The sequence below is a fragment of the Moschus berezovskii genome, chromosome 9, assembly GCF_049115385.1.
Source record: "Moschus berezovskii isolate FMDL1 chromosome 9, NW_MosBer_1.0, whole genome shotgun sequence".
NCBI classification, from domain to species: domain Eukaryota; kingdom Metazoa; phylum Chordata; class Mammalia; order Artiodactyla; family Moschidae; genus Moschus; species Moschus berezovskii.
The window spans coordinates 41,168,062-41,187,119 of record NC_142468.1 but is presented as its reverse complement, the minus strand read 5'-3'; the positions used below and the strand labels follow the sequence as shown (position 1 = coordinate 41,187,119).

At 39.6% G+C, this 19,058-nt stretch overlaps 1 long non-coding RNA gene across 2 annotated transcripts in view; it reads right to left on the bottom strand.

Moving 5' to 3' along the window:
- Window positions 1-813: 813 nt before the first annotated feature.
- Window positions 814-19,058, bottom strand: part of LOC148776438 (uncharacterized) — a 572,377-nt gene continuing 554,132 nt past the window's right edge. The window contains exon 5 of one of the 2 annotated variants that reach the window (XR_016038187.1): window positions 814-3,178. This is a non-coding gene — a long non-coding RNA (uncharacterized LOC148776438). The remainder of the gene's footprint in view (window positions 3,179-19,058) is intronic. The other variant, XR_016038192.1, reaches the window with a different exon arrangement.

The following is a 19,058-nucleotide window of genomic DNA, read 5'->3' as shown; positions in this document are numbered from 1 at the left end:
TCAATAACTCATTACAGGCTCTAAAATATACAAAAATCCAATATGAATCAACTTTCTGTCACATACAGACATTCAAATCCTGCACCAATATGGACTTTCACTCATGTGACTTCATTTTTTTCTTCCTGTACTAGTTTTGGAGATTAAAATACATTAAATATTTTGTTAGATAGAAAAATAATAAATGTTATGTTTAGATTTTACATTTGGAAATTTTGACAGTTGAAGGGAAGGCATCAGATGATGCTAAGAATTAAGAACTTAATTTAACAAGATCTATAAATCTCCGTGTGTGTGTGTCTATGCACATGTGTGTACACAACTTCTTTTTCCCTCATTGGAGACTATCAGGGTTTCCAAATTCAAGTGAGTGAATCTCTTCTAGTTGCTTTTAGCTGAGACCATTCACGGCACCTTGCAAGGGAATAAAGATGCCTAAACTGTCTCTACATTTTTAAACCCCATAATCTACTAGGACCTGAAATAAGGCTTCACTGAAAGGAACATAATTTACATGGCTATGATAGCATGATTCTTAAAGGCAAAGGGGAAAAGGAACATATTACTTTTAATTTTTTTCCTTTTCTCAGTTTTAAAAAGTAGAATTGGATTTGGCCTTGGTATCACAAACCAGCTTGAGTCCACAGAAGTCTGATTTACATCTGGACTCAAGATGAGGGACTTCCTTGAGAACAGCCACCAAACAAGCATTGACCACCAGAGGCGAGGCAATTTGCCTGTATACGTATATGCATAACTTAGGTTTTAAGCCCTGGGGGCAATATGTCAGGCACTATGTTGCCATTTAATGAATAAATAATCTCCATCAATATTAACTTAATTTTTGCCTAAGACAATGCCCTGCTCAAAAGCCCATCATGATTGGGGTTCTGGATCCTCTCTCTATAACCAGCAAATTTCAGGATTTCAGTAACTGCAACACAGACTCTAATTGGCTACAGATGTATTTTAATTACCAACCTTCTCTGCCATGACTTTTCATCTTTGTCACTTTCATATAAAAATGATTCTGATTTAAGAAAAGCTGCCGTCTTCTTCCTGTGCCCTGTTGCAAACAATAACTTGCAGCTCACTGACCATAACAGACACATGCGCTGATCTTTGCACAGCTGGGTTGTTTGTATTCATGAGAGCCTAGGAAAAATATCGCCATTTGTTATCAGGTGAGTGAGTGCACAACTCAGCTATAGGCATGCAAACCTAAGTATGGAGATCAATGACCCAAAGAAGGAGGCTTAGGTTTCTGCCAAGCAGCCCTTGATTTAGCTGGAGAGGGACATGTGAGGGGGGCAGGGGAGATTTTTTCCTAGAAGTCTGTTTATTTTGCAATTATTGTTGCTGTTGTTTAGTCACTAAGTCATGGCTGATTCTTTTGTGAATACATGGACGGTAGACTGCCAGGCTCCTCTGTCCATGGGATTCCCCAGACAAGAATACTAGAATGGGTTACCATGCTCTCCTCCAGGGGATCTTCCTGAATTAAGGATTGAACCTGTGTCTCTTGCATTGGCAGGCGGATTCTTTACCATCTGAACCACTAGGGAAGCCCATTTCACAATTAAGGAACTCTCTTCTCTATGGTTTGGTGGGTTGGAGGTAAAGAGAAAAAGGCTCAAGTTCTTAAGCTGGGATCTTCTGACCCTGAGACATCCATGGAACAGATAGGTAGATGGTGCATTATCTGATATTAAACACAAAGTTTTGTGCATATATACATTTTTGTTGGTGGAAAACTTGCATAATTTTTCAGATTCTCATGAGCTACCATCATGCAAAATATCAAAGGGCTGGACCAGTGTTTTGCAACTGTGAGCATGCATCAGCATCACCTGGAGGTCTCATTAAAACACCAATTCCTGATACCCAACTCCAGGAGTTTCTGACTCAGTAGGTCTGATATGTAGCCTGAGACTCTGTATTTCTAACAGTTTCTCAAAGTGACTCTCATGCTGTTGGCCTGGGTGACACACTTTGCACTGCATGAAATTAATGCAAGCTTTCTAAATCTATCTGCATATGGGGATCATTTCGAGAACTTTTTAAAAGCACCAGATCCCAGGCTCTGCTCCAAGACATTCTATTTCAATTGGCTTGGGATGCCCAGGCAGTCAAATTTTCTTTCAGAACTCTCCAAGTGACTCTAATAATGTTCAGGCATAACCGAGAATCACTGCGTTAGAGCAACAGGGGGGTCCTGGTGACGGTGGGCGTAGGGAATGTATTTGAGATAGAAGACCTATTTCACTTTCAATGATATCTCCCTCTCATTTTTCTTCTATCCCAGGTGATAAACAACTGCATTAGTTTTCTAGAACTGCTGTGACAAAGTACTACAGATCAGGAGCTTAAACAACAGCAATTTATCGTTTCAAAGTTCTGGAGCCCAGAAGTCCGAAATCAAGGTGTTGTCAGGGGTGGTGCCTTCTGAGGGCTGTAAGAGAAGGATCTATTCCAAGTCTCTCTCCTTGGCTTGTAGGTGGCGGTGTTCTCCTTATGTCTAATCACACTGCCTTCCCTCTGTGCCCATCTCTGTCTCCAAATGTCTCTCTATAAGGATGCCAGTTAGATTAGGGCTTCTGTGGTGGCTCAGTGGTAGAGAATCCACCTGCGAATGCAAGAGACACAGGTTCGATCCCTGGGTTGGGAAGATCCCCTGGAGAAGGATATGGCAACCCACTCCGATATTTTTGCCTGGGAAATCCCATGGACAGAGGAGCCTGGTGGGGTATAGTCCATGGAGTCACAAAAGAATCAGACACAACTTGCATCTAAAACAAAACAACATACTGGGTTAGAGCCCACCCAAAAGGACCTCATTTTAACTTGATTGCCTCTATAAAGACCTATCTATCTCTAAATAGGTCAAATTCTAAGGTCCTGGGGATTATGACTTCAACATATGAATTTGGCTGGTGGTGGGGGTTTGAACACAATTCGATCCACACAACACTAATACTGTTCTTTATAAGATGGCAAATATTCTCAGGAGGGAGACTCTTTTAGCAAAATTTCCATTCAAATCAAAGCTTTTTATAATTGTAGAAAATCAATCATTTGTAAATACTGTCTTCTTTGTCAATGATTGCAGACTGCACTTTTCATAAGATGCTTTTGAAGCAGAGCAGTGAGATGCCAGAATGAGGTCTCAGGGTCATTGCTACATAATGAGAAAAGAGATGGTCATTAGTATGCATTGCGATGGTCACATCTGCAACCAGACCCCAAGAAAACTGAAACACCTTTTCCAGCTCAGCCAGCCAAGAATTTTCTGACAGGTTTACATGACTCTGCTTTCCTCTGAGCTTTGGAGAGTCAGGTATAATGTGTTTTTAATGTAACGTGACAATATTTAAAGAGCTAGACAACCTTGTTTTCACAGCTTAACTCTCTGTGCTGAAGGAATGCTGCTTGCAGCATGCCTAGGGACTTTTTTAAGCAGAGGAAATTTGTGTAATCAGCAAGTGGACCTAGGCAAGAACTTTACCAGGGCAGCAGAATGGTGGTTGGCACGGAAAACACAGGAAAGCAGAGGTGGTAATGGGTGTACATTCAATATTTTTATATGTTCACAGTGGAGGAGGGAAAACTCCTTGGAATACATAACACTTTCAGTTATGAGCTGAATTAAGGTAAAGAACTGGGTGGGGCAAAAAACTCATTTCTAACACCACCTGTGACTTAGATAAATGCCTAAAGCTGAGCAGAACTCTAAACAGTCATTAACTAAAAGGAAAAAATATGGGAATAAGTTTTCTGAAGAGTTTGGGCTATTTTAGTGCAGTCAGTCAGTTAGTTCAGTTGCTCAGTTGTGTCCGACTCTTTGCAACCTCATGGACTGCAGCACTCCAGGCTTCCCTGTCCATCACCAACTCCTGGAGCTTGCTCAAACTCATGTCCATCAAGTCAGTGATGCCAACCAACCATCTCATCCTCTGTTGTCTCCTTCTCCTGCCTTCAATCTTCCCCAGCATCAGGATCTTTTCCAATGAGTCAGTTCTTCGTATCAGGTAGCAAAAGTATTGGAGTTTCAGCTTCAGCATCAGTCCTTCCAATGAACACCCAGAACTGCTTTCATTTAGGATTGACTGGTTTGATCTCCTCACAGTCCAATGGACTCTCAAGAGTCTTCTCCAACACCATGGTTCAAAAGTATCAATTCTTTGGCGCTCAGCTTTTAGTACTGCTGCTGCTGCTGCTAAGTCACTTCAGTCGTGTCCGACTCTGTGTGACCCCATAGACGGAAGCCCACCAGGCTGCCCCGTCCCTGGGATTCTTCAGGCAAGAACACTGGAGTGGGTTGCCATTTCCTTCTCCAATGTGTGAAAGTGAAAAGTGAAAGTGAAGTCGCTCAGTCGTGTCCGACCCCTAGCGACCCCATGGACTGCAGCCCACCAGGCTCCTCCATCCATGGGATTTTCCAGGCAAGAGTACTGGAATGGCTTGCCATTGCCTTCTCCAGCTTTTAGTACAGGTAGCTGTTAAATTATTCCTGTGTTCCAGTCACTTTGGCCATCTTTCCTTTTAGTAAACATCCCAAGCATCTTAAGAGTTTTTGCCTTTTCTGTTCTGTCTACTAGAAATGCTTTTCCCTGTCTCTTTGCACAGAGAAATTCTGCTATCCTTTGTGCTTCACAGTAAATGTCAGCTCCTGAATGATGTTTTATTTTACCATTCCATCAACATATGTTCCCTCTCCCAGTTTTCTAAGAGTTTCACATTTTATGATGCTGCTGCTAGGTTGCTTCAGTCGTGTCTGACTCTGTGCGACCCCATAGACGGCAGCCCACCAGGCTCCCCCGTCCCTGGGATTCTCCAGGCAAGAACACTGGAGTGGGTTGCCATTTCCTTCTCCAATGCATGAAAGTGAAAAGTGAAAGTGAATTCACTCAGTCGTGTCCGACTCCTAGCGACCCCATGGACTGCAGCCTACCAGGCTCCTCCGCCCGTGAGATTTTCCAGGCAAGAGTACTAGAGTGGGGTGCCACGTCCTCCTCCGTCACATTTTATATGTTTTCCATTTGTTTACTGGCTTTTCTTTCACTAGAGAGTAAGTTCCATGAAGGCAAGGACTATAGGACCTGCACCTAGCCTCTGGTGGGCACTCAATATAAATTTTTCTGAGTGAATGAATGAACAAAACAGGCTAATAAAGGTTTCATGAAAATGGACAGCTGGCCAACATTCATGACATCCACCACGTCTCCCATAAGACATGGTTAATATTTTTTATTAAGTACCTACTGTGGGCACAGCCCTACATGGGAACCTTGAATTTATGTCTAATATTCAAATCAATCCTGCAAGAAAGATCTTATTATCACTATGCTGTAGATGAGAAGGTTAATAAGTTGTCCAAAACCACAGATCTATGATTCAAACCGAGGATGATCTGACACATCATTCTCATTTTATCAAGAGAGTAAAAACTGCTTCTGAACTCAGAATTACCCTGCAACTGCAGACAAAAGCATTAGTGACAGTGACAGAGTGAGGTTTTATACTGCCTACCACCTTCAGTAAATATAGATACAGATGAAAAAGCATGCTTCAGCTTCTCTGTCTTCTGTTTATTTCAAGCACCCTGAGGTGCAGTGTTTACTATGATGGGTTACATAGGTTTTGAGTGTTATCTTGAAAGTCTAGCTTTAAAATATATCAGTTCAGATGGAAAAACAGTAACTTCTACACTGGAGAAACCTGGGAGATACCACTTGAACCAAGAGATCAAAGTTAATATCCTCAGTGATAAGACATATTAACTTCAAGCACTTTCTGACAGGATGTCCTGAGATGGGCTCAATATTGTTTCATTGGAATTTTTGGAAAAAAAATGCATAATCTCATTTCAATCAAGAGAAAGCATAGCTAACGTCAAACTGAGGTGAATTCTAACGAATAACTAGTCAGTATTCTTCAAAAGTGGCCTGTAGACATGAAGAACAGTCTCAGATTACAGGAGACCAAGGAAGATCAAGGCAGACCCTGGACTGCCTCCTGAATCTGAAGAAGGACATTAGATGAAATTCAACTAAGTCTACAGAGTAGATACTGATACTAAAGTACCAGTGTCGATTTCTGGGTTTGGATTATGGATTATTTGTTCCATGGTTGTGTAACATGAAGAGGGAAGTTGGATGAAGGGTATAATAGCGCTCTGTGTGTATTTTTGTAACTTTTTAAAGTTCAAAATTATTATGAAATGAAATGTTAAGAAACAGCATCATTTCTACAAAAAAAAAAAATCCAATTTCTAAAAATGAACTCTGAAACAAAAATCTACAGAGGATGTTTGGAACAAAGTTTGCTTATGATTTGGGAACTCTAAGTTTGGTGCCACTGGGACCCACTCTGCAGTGCTAAAATCTGTTGAGTGGATTTTGAAGGTGTGACATGTTAATGCTTTGTTATTTTGTGTCTCCTGGAGGAGGACTCGAAAGAAACAACTTGTGGAGTCTACAGGATATCTGTACACACATGAATGGAAGTGGATAGTCTTTGACCCCCTACTCCCATCCCACTCCCACCATTCTTGGGAAAATGAGGAATTCCTTGTGGAGAATGTGGATGAAGCCTGAAATCAAGCTAGGAAGTGGGTGCTGTCTTTGCAACAACTACAGCATTTCTAACATTCGCAGTTCCTCTTCTTGCCGTCTATCACGAAAGACTGACTCATTCAGGTGCCACGCCTTCCCTATCTGCACCCTACACAGTAAGCTTGAAACAGATCAAGAACAGGTCCACAACCATTTAACTATGGGCCAGGCGCTGGAAACAGTGACTTCAAATCCACAAGGGAGAACTGCCTAGGTTTTGAAGCTTCTGAGCTTTGCAGTAGATGCAAGTTGTTTCCTATTGTGGCTGGTCTATAACTCATAAATGGGCAAAACGCCATGCGTGCAGATGGGCAGCACAGGGTGTAACTGATGGAGGGAGTCGGCGCCTCTGTCTATATGACAGTAACACTCCACTTAATAGCGGAATGGAGGCATATGGCCGTGGAGGAGCTTTTAACAGCAGAACCAGCCTGCCCAGGCAGTATGTTTCAGGGAAACACTTTGCTCTAAATTCCTGCTTTCCCCGCCCCATGGCAAATCTCCTGCCGCCCAGGAAACCCCCGAGGAGCTGTGAACAGAAAAGAGATGATGAGCAGATTCATGCATACAGAGAAGCTGTGTGCCCCAGCAAGCTCATGTCTTCAGACATTGTGGAAGCCGAGGCTTTGAGGAGAGGTGTGCCAAGGAGATGGGGCAGGAATGGAGTCAGGACCTTGCTCTGAAATATTCAGTCAGCCTACTTCCCAAATAAGTTGGCAGAGTGGCTGTGGGTTGGTGGTGGGGCCAAAGAAAATTAGGCTTTGTAGAGGCCATAGCTCCCCCTTTGCTAGAGCTTTTGTGCTGATGGGGGTTCTTCATTGAAGGCTCTTCATTTTATTCAGTGCCCAGGGCAAGCCTTTACATTGTGATATTAGGGAAAAGACACTAAGGAAAGCAATCCAGCCATCTGCTTACCTTCTAATGTTCTTTCCAATCACCACACTGATCTAGAAGCTGACTTTATAAGGCCAGAATCCCCACTCTAAGATATAACCGATTGGCTAAGCCTTTTCGTGACCAAATTCTCTGGGAGTTGCCATCTGACTGGTATAATTTTACATCCTCGTTCAGGAAGGAACCAAACCAATTTTTGCCATGGAATTCAGTCACACGCTGTCTGAGAATGCCTTCCTAGAGCAATGTTCAAGTTTTCAGCCTTTTCTGAACAGGTCAGCAGGGCCTAAAGATATTCCAAATATCCATATAAAAATGATCTTCAAAGGGGTGACTAAAATTAGAAGCATACTTTAAAAAAATCTGAATGTAAGTGTAACTGTTGAGGATGATGAATGTGAACATATATCATCCATCCACCTTGCAATGCCAAGTCTAAGCTGATATTTGCCACCATACTGGAGCCCCTCCTTTTCCTGGGTGGGTCTTTGAGCAGTATTAAATCCATTAAAATATTTGAATCAACTGTGACAATTCAAAATGACTTATCTATGACTCAATTGGTTTACACCATTTTTGAAAACGTGCACAATCAGCCAATACTCATTTCCTTTGCCTCCCCCAGAAGTCCTCTTTCTTTTAAGTCCTTTCATCTCACCAACACATGTGTGTGATAAACCCGAATAACTGAAGGGTACTGCTTACGTATGTGGGCTTCCCAGGTGGCTCAGTGGTAAAGAATCCATCTGCCAGTGCAGGAGACGTGTGAGATGTGGGTTCGATGCCTGGGTCTGGAAGGTCCCCTAGAGAAGGAAATGGCATCCCACTCCAATATTCTTTTCTGGAGAATCCCATGGACAGAGGAGCCTGGCAAGCAACAGTCCATGGAATTGCAAAGAGCTGACCTGAGCGACTGAGCATACACTCATTCGTTACATATGGATAGAAAGTGTAGCCAGGAATGTTAGCAAAATCTTCACAGAATTTAAGGATCTTAGCAAACATTTTGTTAGTTTCTCATATTTCACTGACGAAACTCAAGCACAACCTGGTGACACTGCCAGATTACACTATTAAATGGTCAACTCAAAATGAGAAAATAAGTGTTTTTTCAGGCTGTCCACTAAAATTATGTTGCCTCATATGTGTCTCTCTGCCATCCCCAGCCAGTGTAAACCATCTCAAGGTTGGAAAGCACATTAAAGGTTTGTTAACCTACCCATCCACCTGATCTTGTCATTCTAGCCACAAAGTCCTTACCAGGTCTTCAATGAGCTGATGTTTAAATGTCCGCAGTGACAAGGAATGTACTATCTCCATGACTTTAATGAATAATTGTGGAAAAAATGAATATTTTTACTGATATTATTTTTATCATTATCATTGAAATAATTTTAATTCAGCTTCTATATGATTGCATTTCTAATATTTGAAGAATCATCTTTTATTTAGACTGAACATTCATGCTTGCTTCTTATCGTATAAGTAATTCTTATGTTTTAGCTTGGTTTTCCATCTCTTCATCACCACAATCTCTTCTGAATCTGCTTGCAGTGTGGTACCCACCAGTTAACATGCTGCTCAGCATGGCCTGATCACCCCCAAGAAGAACAGAACTCTCTACTGTCTTATTTTGGAGCCAAACGGTGCATTTATGCATACCATCATTACTTCACATTTGCTAGCCACATTGTGTTGTTGACTCTGTGAACTTAGTGAATGTATAGTCAAGTCCTATTTCCTGTATATTCTAATACTCTGGCCTCATTTAATCCAATAGTTTTAGACATCATGTATATGTTGACTCTCAGAGACATAGATCAGTCAATGAACTGAGACCTCATTCATGAGCTCGATTCTTATGTTCCACTGTACTTTGGTCATCTGTACTGGGATGGCCCATAAGAATGTCAAATTCCACATGACTCAAATTTCAGTCATTATTTTCTTAAACTGCTTAAACTGCTGTCCCTCTAATATTTTCATCTCACCGAATGGCATAAGCATACATACTCCAGCTGGAAATGTCAGAATCATCAATGAATTTCCCCACCACCTCATATCTCATATTCAGTAATTTGGCAAACATATCCAATTGCTTCAACCTAAGACATGTCTTCTCTCTGTTCCTACAGGTTATCAGACTCTTCTGCTTGGATTTCTCCTACACTTGTCTATCTTCCGCATGCCTTCAGGTTGATACTTCCAAGACTCATGTCTGATCATATTACTTTTTTCCTTAAAACTGTTCAGTATGTTCCCATTGCTTTTTTAGTAAAATGAAATCATTTATTGTGGCTTAAGAGGACTTTCATGATCTGACTTTTGCTACATTCTCCAATTTTTTGAATAACCATGACACATGCTATTCTGAATCACTCTACAGCTCTGCCTTACCTACTAGCCCCCAATCTTTCTTTCTTTCTTTCTTTATTTTTTTGCAAGAAAGGAATTTATTTATTTATTTTTTTTTGTGACTTTCTCAAAATTTATTTATTTATTTATTTTTTTATAATTTTTTTTTCTTTACAGTTAAAAGTATTTTTATTAAAAAAGCACAAATGCAAAGAAATGAACAGAGGAAAATTTATGCGTCGAACCTGGACTGGTCACTTATGATAATATACATGCTACAATTCCATTCTCCCCAATCATTCCACCTTCACCCTCTCCCACAGAGTCCCAAAGACTGTTCTAAATGCCTATGTCTCTTTTGCAGTCTCTTATACAGGGTTCAGGTTACCATTTTTCTAAATTCCATATATATGCGTTAATATACAGTATTGATGATCTTCTTTCTGGCTTACTTCACTCTGTATAATTGGCTCCAATTTCATCCACCTCATTAAAACTGATTCAAATGCATTCTTTTTGATGGCTGAGAAATACTCCATTGTGTATATGTACCAAAGCTTTCTTATCCATTCATCTGCAGATGGACATCTAGGTTGCTTCCATGTCCTGGCTATTATAAACAGTGCTGCAATGAACATTGGAGTACATGTGTCTCTTTCAATTCTGGTTTCCTCGGTGTGTATGCCCAGGAGTGCGATCGCTGGATCATATGGCAGTTCTATTTCCAGTTTTCTCAGGAATCTCCACACTGTTCTCCATAGTGGCTGTACTAGTTTGCATTCCCACCAACAGTGTAAGAGGGTTCCCTTCTCTCCACACCCTCTCCAGCATTTATTGCATGTAGACTTTTGGATAGCAGCCATTCTGACTGGTGTGAAATGGTATCTCATTGTGGTTTTGATTTGCATTTCTCTGATGATGAGGGATGTTGAGCATTTTTTCATGTGTTTGTTAGCCATCTTTATGTCTTCTTTGGAGAAATGTCTGTTTAGTTCTTTGGCCCATTTTTTGATTGGGTCACTTAGTTTTCTGGAATTAAGCTGCAGGAGCTGCTTGTATAATTTGGAGATTAATCCTTTATCAGTTGCTTCATTTGCTATTATTTTCTCCCATTCTGAAGGCTGTCTTTTCACCTTGCTTAGAGTTTCCTTTGCTGTGCAGAAGCTTTTGATTTTAATTAGGTCCCATTTGTTTATTTTTGCTTTTATTTCCAATATTCTGGGAGGTGGGTCTTGGAGGATCCTGCTGTGATTTATGTCGGAGAGTGTTTTGCCTACGTTCTCCTCTAGGAGTTTTATAGTTTCTGGTCTTACATTTAGATCTTTAATCCATTTTGAGTTTATTTTGGTGTATGGTGTTAGGAAGTGTTCTAGTTTCATTCTTTTACAAGTGGCTGACCAGTTTTCCCAGCACCACTTGTTAAAGAGACTGTCTTTTCTCCATTTTATATTCTTGCCTCCTTTGTCGAAGATAAGGTGTCCATAGGAGCGTGGGTTTATCTCTGGGCTTTCTATTTTGTTCCATTGATCTATATTTCTGTCTTTATGCCAGTACCATACTGTCTTGATGACTGTGGCTTTGTAATAGAGCCTGAAGTCTGGCAGGTTAATTCCCCCAGTTCCATTCTTCTTCCTCAAAATTGCTTTAGCTATTCGAGGTTTTTTGTATTTCCATACAAATTGTGAGATTATTTGTTCTAGTTCTGTGAAAAATATTGTTGGTAGCTTCATAGGGATTGCATTGAATGTATAAATTACTTTGGGTAGTATACTCATTTTTACAATATTTATTCTTCCAATCCACGAACACGGTATATTTCTCCATCTATTCGTGTCCTCTTTGATTACTTTCACTAGTGTTTTATAGTTTTCTATGTACAAGTCTTTTGTTTCCTTAGGTAGATATATTCCTAAGTATTTAATTGTTTTCGTTGCAACAGTGAATGGAATAGTTTCCTTAATTTCTCTTTCTATTTTCTCATTATTAGTGTATAGGAATGCAAGACAAGGGTGCCCACTCTCACCACTACTATTCAACATAGTTCTGGAAGTTTTGGCCACAGCAATCAGAGCAGAAAAAGACATAAAAGGAATACAAATTGGAAAAGAAGAAGTAAAGCTTTCACTGTTCGCTGATGACATGATCCTCTACACAGAAAACCCTAAAGACTTTACCAGAAAACTACTAGAGCTAATCAATGATTACAGTAAAGTTGCAGGATATAATATCAACACACAGAAATCCCAATCTTTCTTTAGATTCCAGCCTAAATGTCACTTCTTGGGATTTGGAAGATATGTTCCAGATAAATTAGATATCCCAACACTGTTCTGCTAAATGATCTTCCTTCCCTGCTCAGAGTCTCTCCTGGACTGTAAGATGTTTGAGGGCAGAGAAACTCTCAGTCTTGCCCGTCACTGTATCCATAGCACAGACGTAGTGGCAGGCCTATAGCAAATGTTCGGAATTATTTGCAGAAGTTCACCAGTGTAGGAGCTTCCACTTTATCTCTGTAAAAAGGGTATTTCTAGGTCTGTTCCATTGTTTAAGTCTTTCAAATTATTTTGAGCTGTTCTGTCTGTCATAATTAACACTACTTTAGTTATGTCACCTACAGTTTTGATGACTATCTTTTATGTGTTCATTCAAGAAATTTGACACACATATGGAAATAACAACGAGACCATATGCCAGGAGACAACTGTGAAAGGGGAGTTGGAGGGGGCTGGGAGGGTGACTGACCAGGAGGATGAAAAGAATGACAACGGAGCTACCCTGAGGCCTCACCACATTTGGCAACAGAGAACTTGTGGATACTTTTGCATTGTTTTATATATCCACAATGTTAGCAACCTAGGTAAATGCATTATTACTGAATGTCCTAAGCCTCTTTGAGATAATTTTTTTGTGTGCAGAATCTCATATCATGTAATCTATGTGTATCATTCCTCTGAACATTTTTTGAAGTTAGTCAACTATGTTTAGATAATAATTCTTCATGTCTATGGATGAGGTTGTCACTGAAGCACTTTCAAAAGTTTCAGAAGGTTGGAACTTACTGAAATGACTCTTCTAAAACATGTAAACACTGAAAGTTTTTCTCTTTGGCCCCAATTCAGGACTTGATTTTACTTGTGAACCATTGCAAATGACTTTATAATATGACTTATCCCACATCAAGGTTGTATATTGTCACCCTGCTTATTTAACTTCTATGCAGAGTACATCATGAGGAACGCTGGGCTGGAAGAAGCACAAGCTGGAATCAAGATTGCTGGGAGAAATATCAATCACCTCAGATATGCAGATGACACCACCCTTATGGCAGAAAGTGAAGAGGAACTCAAAAGCCTCTTGAGGAAAGTGAAAGAGGAGAGTGAAAAGGTTAGCTCGAAGCTCAACATTCAGAAAACGAAGATCATGGCATCTGGTCCCATCACTTCATGGGAAATAGATGGAAAAACAGTGGAAACAGTGTCAGACTTTCTTTTTTGGGGCTCCAAAATCACTGCAGATGCTGATTGCAGCCATGAAATGAAAAGACGCTTACTCCTTGGAAGGAAAGTTATGACCAACCTTGATAATATATTAAAAAGCAGAGACATTACTTTGCCAACCAAGGTCCGTCTAGTCAAGGCTATGTTTTTTCCCATGGTCATGTATGGATGTGAGAGTTGGACTGTGAAGAAAGCTGATCGCCAAAGAATTGATGCTTTTGAACTGTGGTGTTGGAGAAGACTCTTGAGAGTCCCTTGTACCGCAAGGAGATCCAACCAGTCCATTCTAAGGGAGATCGATCCTGAGTGTTCATTGGAAGGACTGATGCTAAAGCTGAAACTCCAATACTTTGGCCACCTCATGCGACGAGTTGACTCACTGGAAAAGACTCTGATGCTGGGAAGGATTGGGGGTGGGAAAAGAAGGGGACGGCAGAGAATGAGATGGCTGGATGGCATCACCAACACGATGTACATGAGTTTGAGTGAACTCCGGGAGTTGGTGATGGACAGGGAGGCCTGGCGTGCTGTGATTCATGGGGTTGCAAAGAGTCGGACACAACTGAGTGACTGAACTGAACTGAACTGAATCCGCCTAAGAGCCAGGTAGATTATAAATGACTAAAGTCCTCTTAATAATATATCTTGCCACTGTGCAAGAATGTACCATCTACTTCTTATATCTGGACAGTGGCTAAGAGTAAATATTCACATTTTCATTTAAATAAACAATATCCAATATTATCATTTTGATTCCTCTCTATGAGCCCACCGGGCTCTGTGGCAGTAAGTATGTACTTTTCTTCTGGCCCATTCTCAGATATGCTCCCCATAATCAGGTTGTGCTTTTCGTCTGGTTACTAGTTCTCCTAAAGATGTAGAGTGGAGTCTAAAGGAGATGCAAAGCTGTAACAGGAATGTGGCACTCCCTGACGTCAGTTTTACTCATGAGTTATATTAGATTCCTCATATGGTCAGCCTTCGACCCTCTGGACCTCACTGATCTCTAGGATCCTAGAGATTTTTTGGTTTGAGGCTCCCACTAGTGATCTCAGGACCTTCCCCCTACTTCTGGACTCAGATAAAGAACTACCACACTTACAGGAGATATGGCTTGCTCCATGGTTCCTTGCAGGGTCTATATGGTCCAATCCGAGTGCAGAGGGGTTAACTCCCAGTGGGACAGATTGTAATAAATATGGAAAGGGACCAGTAGATAAAGTCCTCCCTATCCTCTCCCCCTACCCCTTCCAATGAACTTTTCTGCAACACAGTAGTCCCCACATTGCCTTTAAAAAGACTTCTGTCAGATGAGCACATTAGTTTCCTTTGCTATAGGTGATGGTTACTTTGGCAATGTCCCCCATTTGACTTTCTCTTCTCTGCTTCATCCCCTTTCTCCTTCCCTCTTGCTCCCTGGGATTGCAGTAACAATACTGAAGAGTTAACATGAGACAACCTGCCTAAAGGCTCTGTCTTCTAGGGATTCTGAGAAAACTTATTGGATGATATTGCACAAAACTGTTATGAATTTTATGACAAAACATGACTCACCAAAAATAGTTAATGCTTTCAGTGGGTCTTTTATGATAAACAACAAGACCCCTTGAAGAGAAAGTTTCCTTCTCATCTGATCGTAGGGATTCTTCAGTAGAAACATTTGAGAAGGCCTGGAATAAGGTTGTGAGTCTTTCAAAACATTATTTAATCTTAATTAATATCATGGGAATAAATAATTAAGGAATTCACCACCGAAACTGATTATCATTGTGATAAATCTTCAAATATAAATTTTTAAAAATAGAATCCTCATATTAAATGGTCTTACAATTTGCTAAACATTTAACTTTCAATTATAATTGGATAATTGTTGACATAGTAGCCTTAGACAAACTATATTCATTCACTCACTCAACAAGGTAGGCTTCAAACATTATAAAAGAATAGGAAACAGCAGTGAACTAGTCAAAAAAACCTGCATTCATGGAGATTACATTCTATTTCATGTCTCTGTGCTTCCCTGCTGGTTGTAAAATGGATATAGTCCCTAGCTCAACTTTTTAAAACGGAAAAAAAAAAATGATAATATATGATACGGTCATAAAAATATATATAGTCATTAAATACATGTATATATATACACACATATTTATACCCATAACTTTTAGGACAGTACCAGAAAACATATAGTCCACACTGAATAAATGTTAGTAGCTGTTATTATTGCTGTTATTTTTATTATTAGACTGGGAATACTCCATAAAACTGCATAGTCCACATGAAGCTAATGCAAGCATGACTCTTCTCTTGATGCAGGAAGCATTTGGTGTGGCTGCAAGAAGGTATCAGCGTCTTTTAGGAAGAGGGGAATGGGGCCTGTAATGCATTTCTTTTTGCTGAAACTGCTTAAGTGTGAAGACTATTGAGTCTGTCTTCCTGAGGATGACTCTGTATCAACTGAAACAAAACATATCCATCCTTTTAAGGAATTCTACCTCTTGGTCATCTGTCCTCAGCATCTCTTGGATTTTGCTATTGTTAGGTATTAACAGGGTCACTAAATGCATGCTGCTTGAAAAATAGTAAGATTAGTTACATGTTAAAAGAACAAAACTCAGTGAAGACACAATGCATTTCTTCTGCGCAGTCAATATTTCCCTCAGTCATGGCCCCAGTGCCTTGACTCACAGAGAAGAATGAATCATTCATGTGCTAGTACAGCTATGCTAATACTGGTATGCAATGCTAACACTAATAATAATACATTAGATGTATATTGTCTACTTATAAAAAAAAACAAGGCAAATATCAATACAAATAAAATGTTCAAGGTTGATTTTTTTCTAAGAAGAATGAAGATATACAACTAATATTGCCTTCAGTAGGTGATAAATAAAAAAGTGCCATGCTTTCCTAATGCAGAGTTTATAATAAATGCAAATTTAAGAATTTTTAAATTTTTGTAAACTACTAGTTTTTCTATTTTCAGAAGTTAAACATCATTGCTTTTAGGTGGAGAAATTGACATAACAATATGTGCACAGACTAATCATTTCTCTTCATGGTCTGCTGTTTGGAGTCGTGATGTGGCCATGGGAATTAAACCTGAGTGTGTTCATTGTGTTCAGGAAATCAATCAACAGCATTTATGTGCTCAGCATTAGTATTGAGCATGATCTATTACTGGGGAAATCTCTCCTCCTCCTCTCCAATGGTGTTTGTGTCGTGTCTAGGGTTTCCATTTTCATTTCTTTCAATGGACATTTGTGAGCAAAGTTTTGTGTACTGCTCAGGCCATATAAACTACATCAAAATTGATTTCATTTTCAGCTTAACTAGAATATTATTACTTGACAGAGTTGTATCATTCTTAGAATATAGCACTAATTGATCTGCAATAGTTTAATTGGCTTTTTGCTTGCCTAGGATGATATGGCTAAGCCATCCTGGTAAAGAACCATCCAAAACTTGATATGTGGGATAAGCAAACTAAGTCCTGGAAATGGGGGAATAAAGAGGAGAACAAGTCACTGGGGTCACCAGTTCTTTACATATTTTCTTTTGATATGATTTAAAATGATATGAATACTGCAGATGTAACTGACACAAAAATTCAGGTCAGGCTGCAGCATCTTTGTCTCCTGACATATCAACTGGTTGAGAAGAAACCCAAGATCTAACTTTACCCTTTCAGGGCATATATATGTCCCCTAAATCACACCTTACTCAATGACATTTAGTAAGATTAATGTTATGGAGCTGAAACTTGGCTTCTATAATAAAAATTGAATATTATTTGAAACAAGTAGGCCATTAGACCTAAAAGCTTTTCTTAGAGAGTATTTTTTATTATAAATATTTTTATTACTGATTTTGCCAACATCAACCACATCCCCATGACGATCTCTTCTTCAGGTGGGGAAATGCTAATACAATTTATGATAACAGTAATGAACTTATCTTTCTTTTTATAATCCTTTACAATTAATAACCATTTCATTTCAATTTCATATCACCACTTTTAAAAATTTAATTTAAGTTTTATTGAAGTATATTTGACTTTACAATGTAATGCTAATTTTTGCCATACAGCAAAATGACTCAGTTTTACACATATATGCATTTTTAAAATATATTCTTTCCATTATGGTGTATCTCAGGAGATTGGATACAGTTCCCTGTGTTATACAGTAGGATCTGACTGCTTATCCATTCTAAATGTAATAGTTTGCATTTACCAACCCCAAATTCCCAGCCCATCTCTCTCCTCCCCGCTTTCCCCCTTGGCAACCACAAGTCCGATCTTTAAAACATCACCACTTTTAAAAAAGATGTTACTATCTAAGCATTTGTCGTTGCTGTTGCTGTTATTCAGTTGTTAAGTCGTGCCTGACTCTTTGCATCCCCATGGACTGAAGCATGACAAGCTTCCCGGTCCTTCACCATCTCCCAGAGCTTGCTCAGACTCATGTCCATCGAGTCGGTGACGCCATCCAACCATCTCATCCTCTTCCGTCCTCTTCTCCTCCCACCTTCAGTCTTTCCCAGCATCAGGGTCTTTCCCAATGAGTCAGTTCTTTGCATCAGGTGGCCAAAGAATTGGAGCTTCAGCTTCAGCATCAATGAATATTCAGATGAATGAATATTCCAATATTGGAATATTCCAATGAATATTCAGAGCTGATTTCCTTTAGGATTAAATGGTTTGACCTCTTTGCAGTCCAAGGGACTCTCAAGAGTCTTCTCCAACACCAAGTTCAAAAGCATCAATACTTTGGCACTCAGCTTTCTTTATGGTCCAACTCTCACTTTGGAGAGGTTAAATATCATGTCCAATGTCATACAGTGATTGAGTAACAAAGGTTGATCTGAAGCAGGCATTCATTCATCCATTTATTCATTCATTTAAAGGTTTTTCTTTTTTATTTGTGATAAATAACACATAATATGCCATCTACCCTCTCAACAAATCTTGAAGTACTGTTAATGATAAGCACAGGGCTGCACAGCACATCTTTAAAAGTTTTTCTTCTTGCATAACTGATATTACTTAATTTAATGTACTCAAGTTTCCCTGGTGGCTCAGAGGGTAAAGTGTCTGCCTGCCATGCGGGAGACCTGGCTTTGAACCCTGGGTTGGGAAGAACCCCTGGAGAAGGAAATGGCAACCCACTCCAGTACTCTTGCCTGGAAAAATCCCATGGACAGAGAAGCCTGGTAGGCTACAATCCGTGGGGTTGCAAACAGCTGGACATGACTTCACTTTCACTTTTCATATTTGTAGCATGTGTCAGATTTTCCTTCCTTTTTAAGGCTGAATAATATTTCATTGTAAGTATATACTACATTTTAAAAATCCATTCATCTGTCAATGGCTATTAAAGGTTGTTTTCAATTCTCAGCTAGGTGAATAATGCTGCAATAAGGATGGAAATGCAAATATCTTTAAGAGAACCTGACTTCATTTTTTTTAAGATAAATGCCCAGAGGTAGGATTACTGGAACATATGATTGCTCTATTTTTAATTTTTTCAGGAATTTCCCCACTAATTTCCATAGATGACATACCATTTTACATTCCAAAAAACAGTGTATGGGGGTTCTAGTTCTCCATTTTCTTGCCACCTTCGTTTTCTGCTTTTGCTTTGTTTTCTTTTTTGTTTTGATAATGGCCATCCTTATGATGTGAGGTAATATC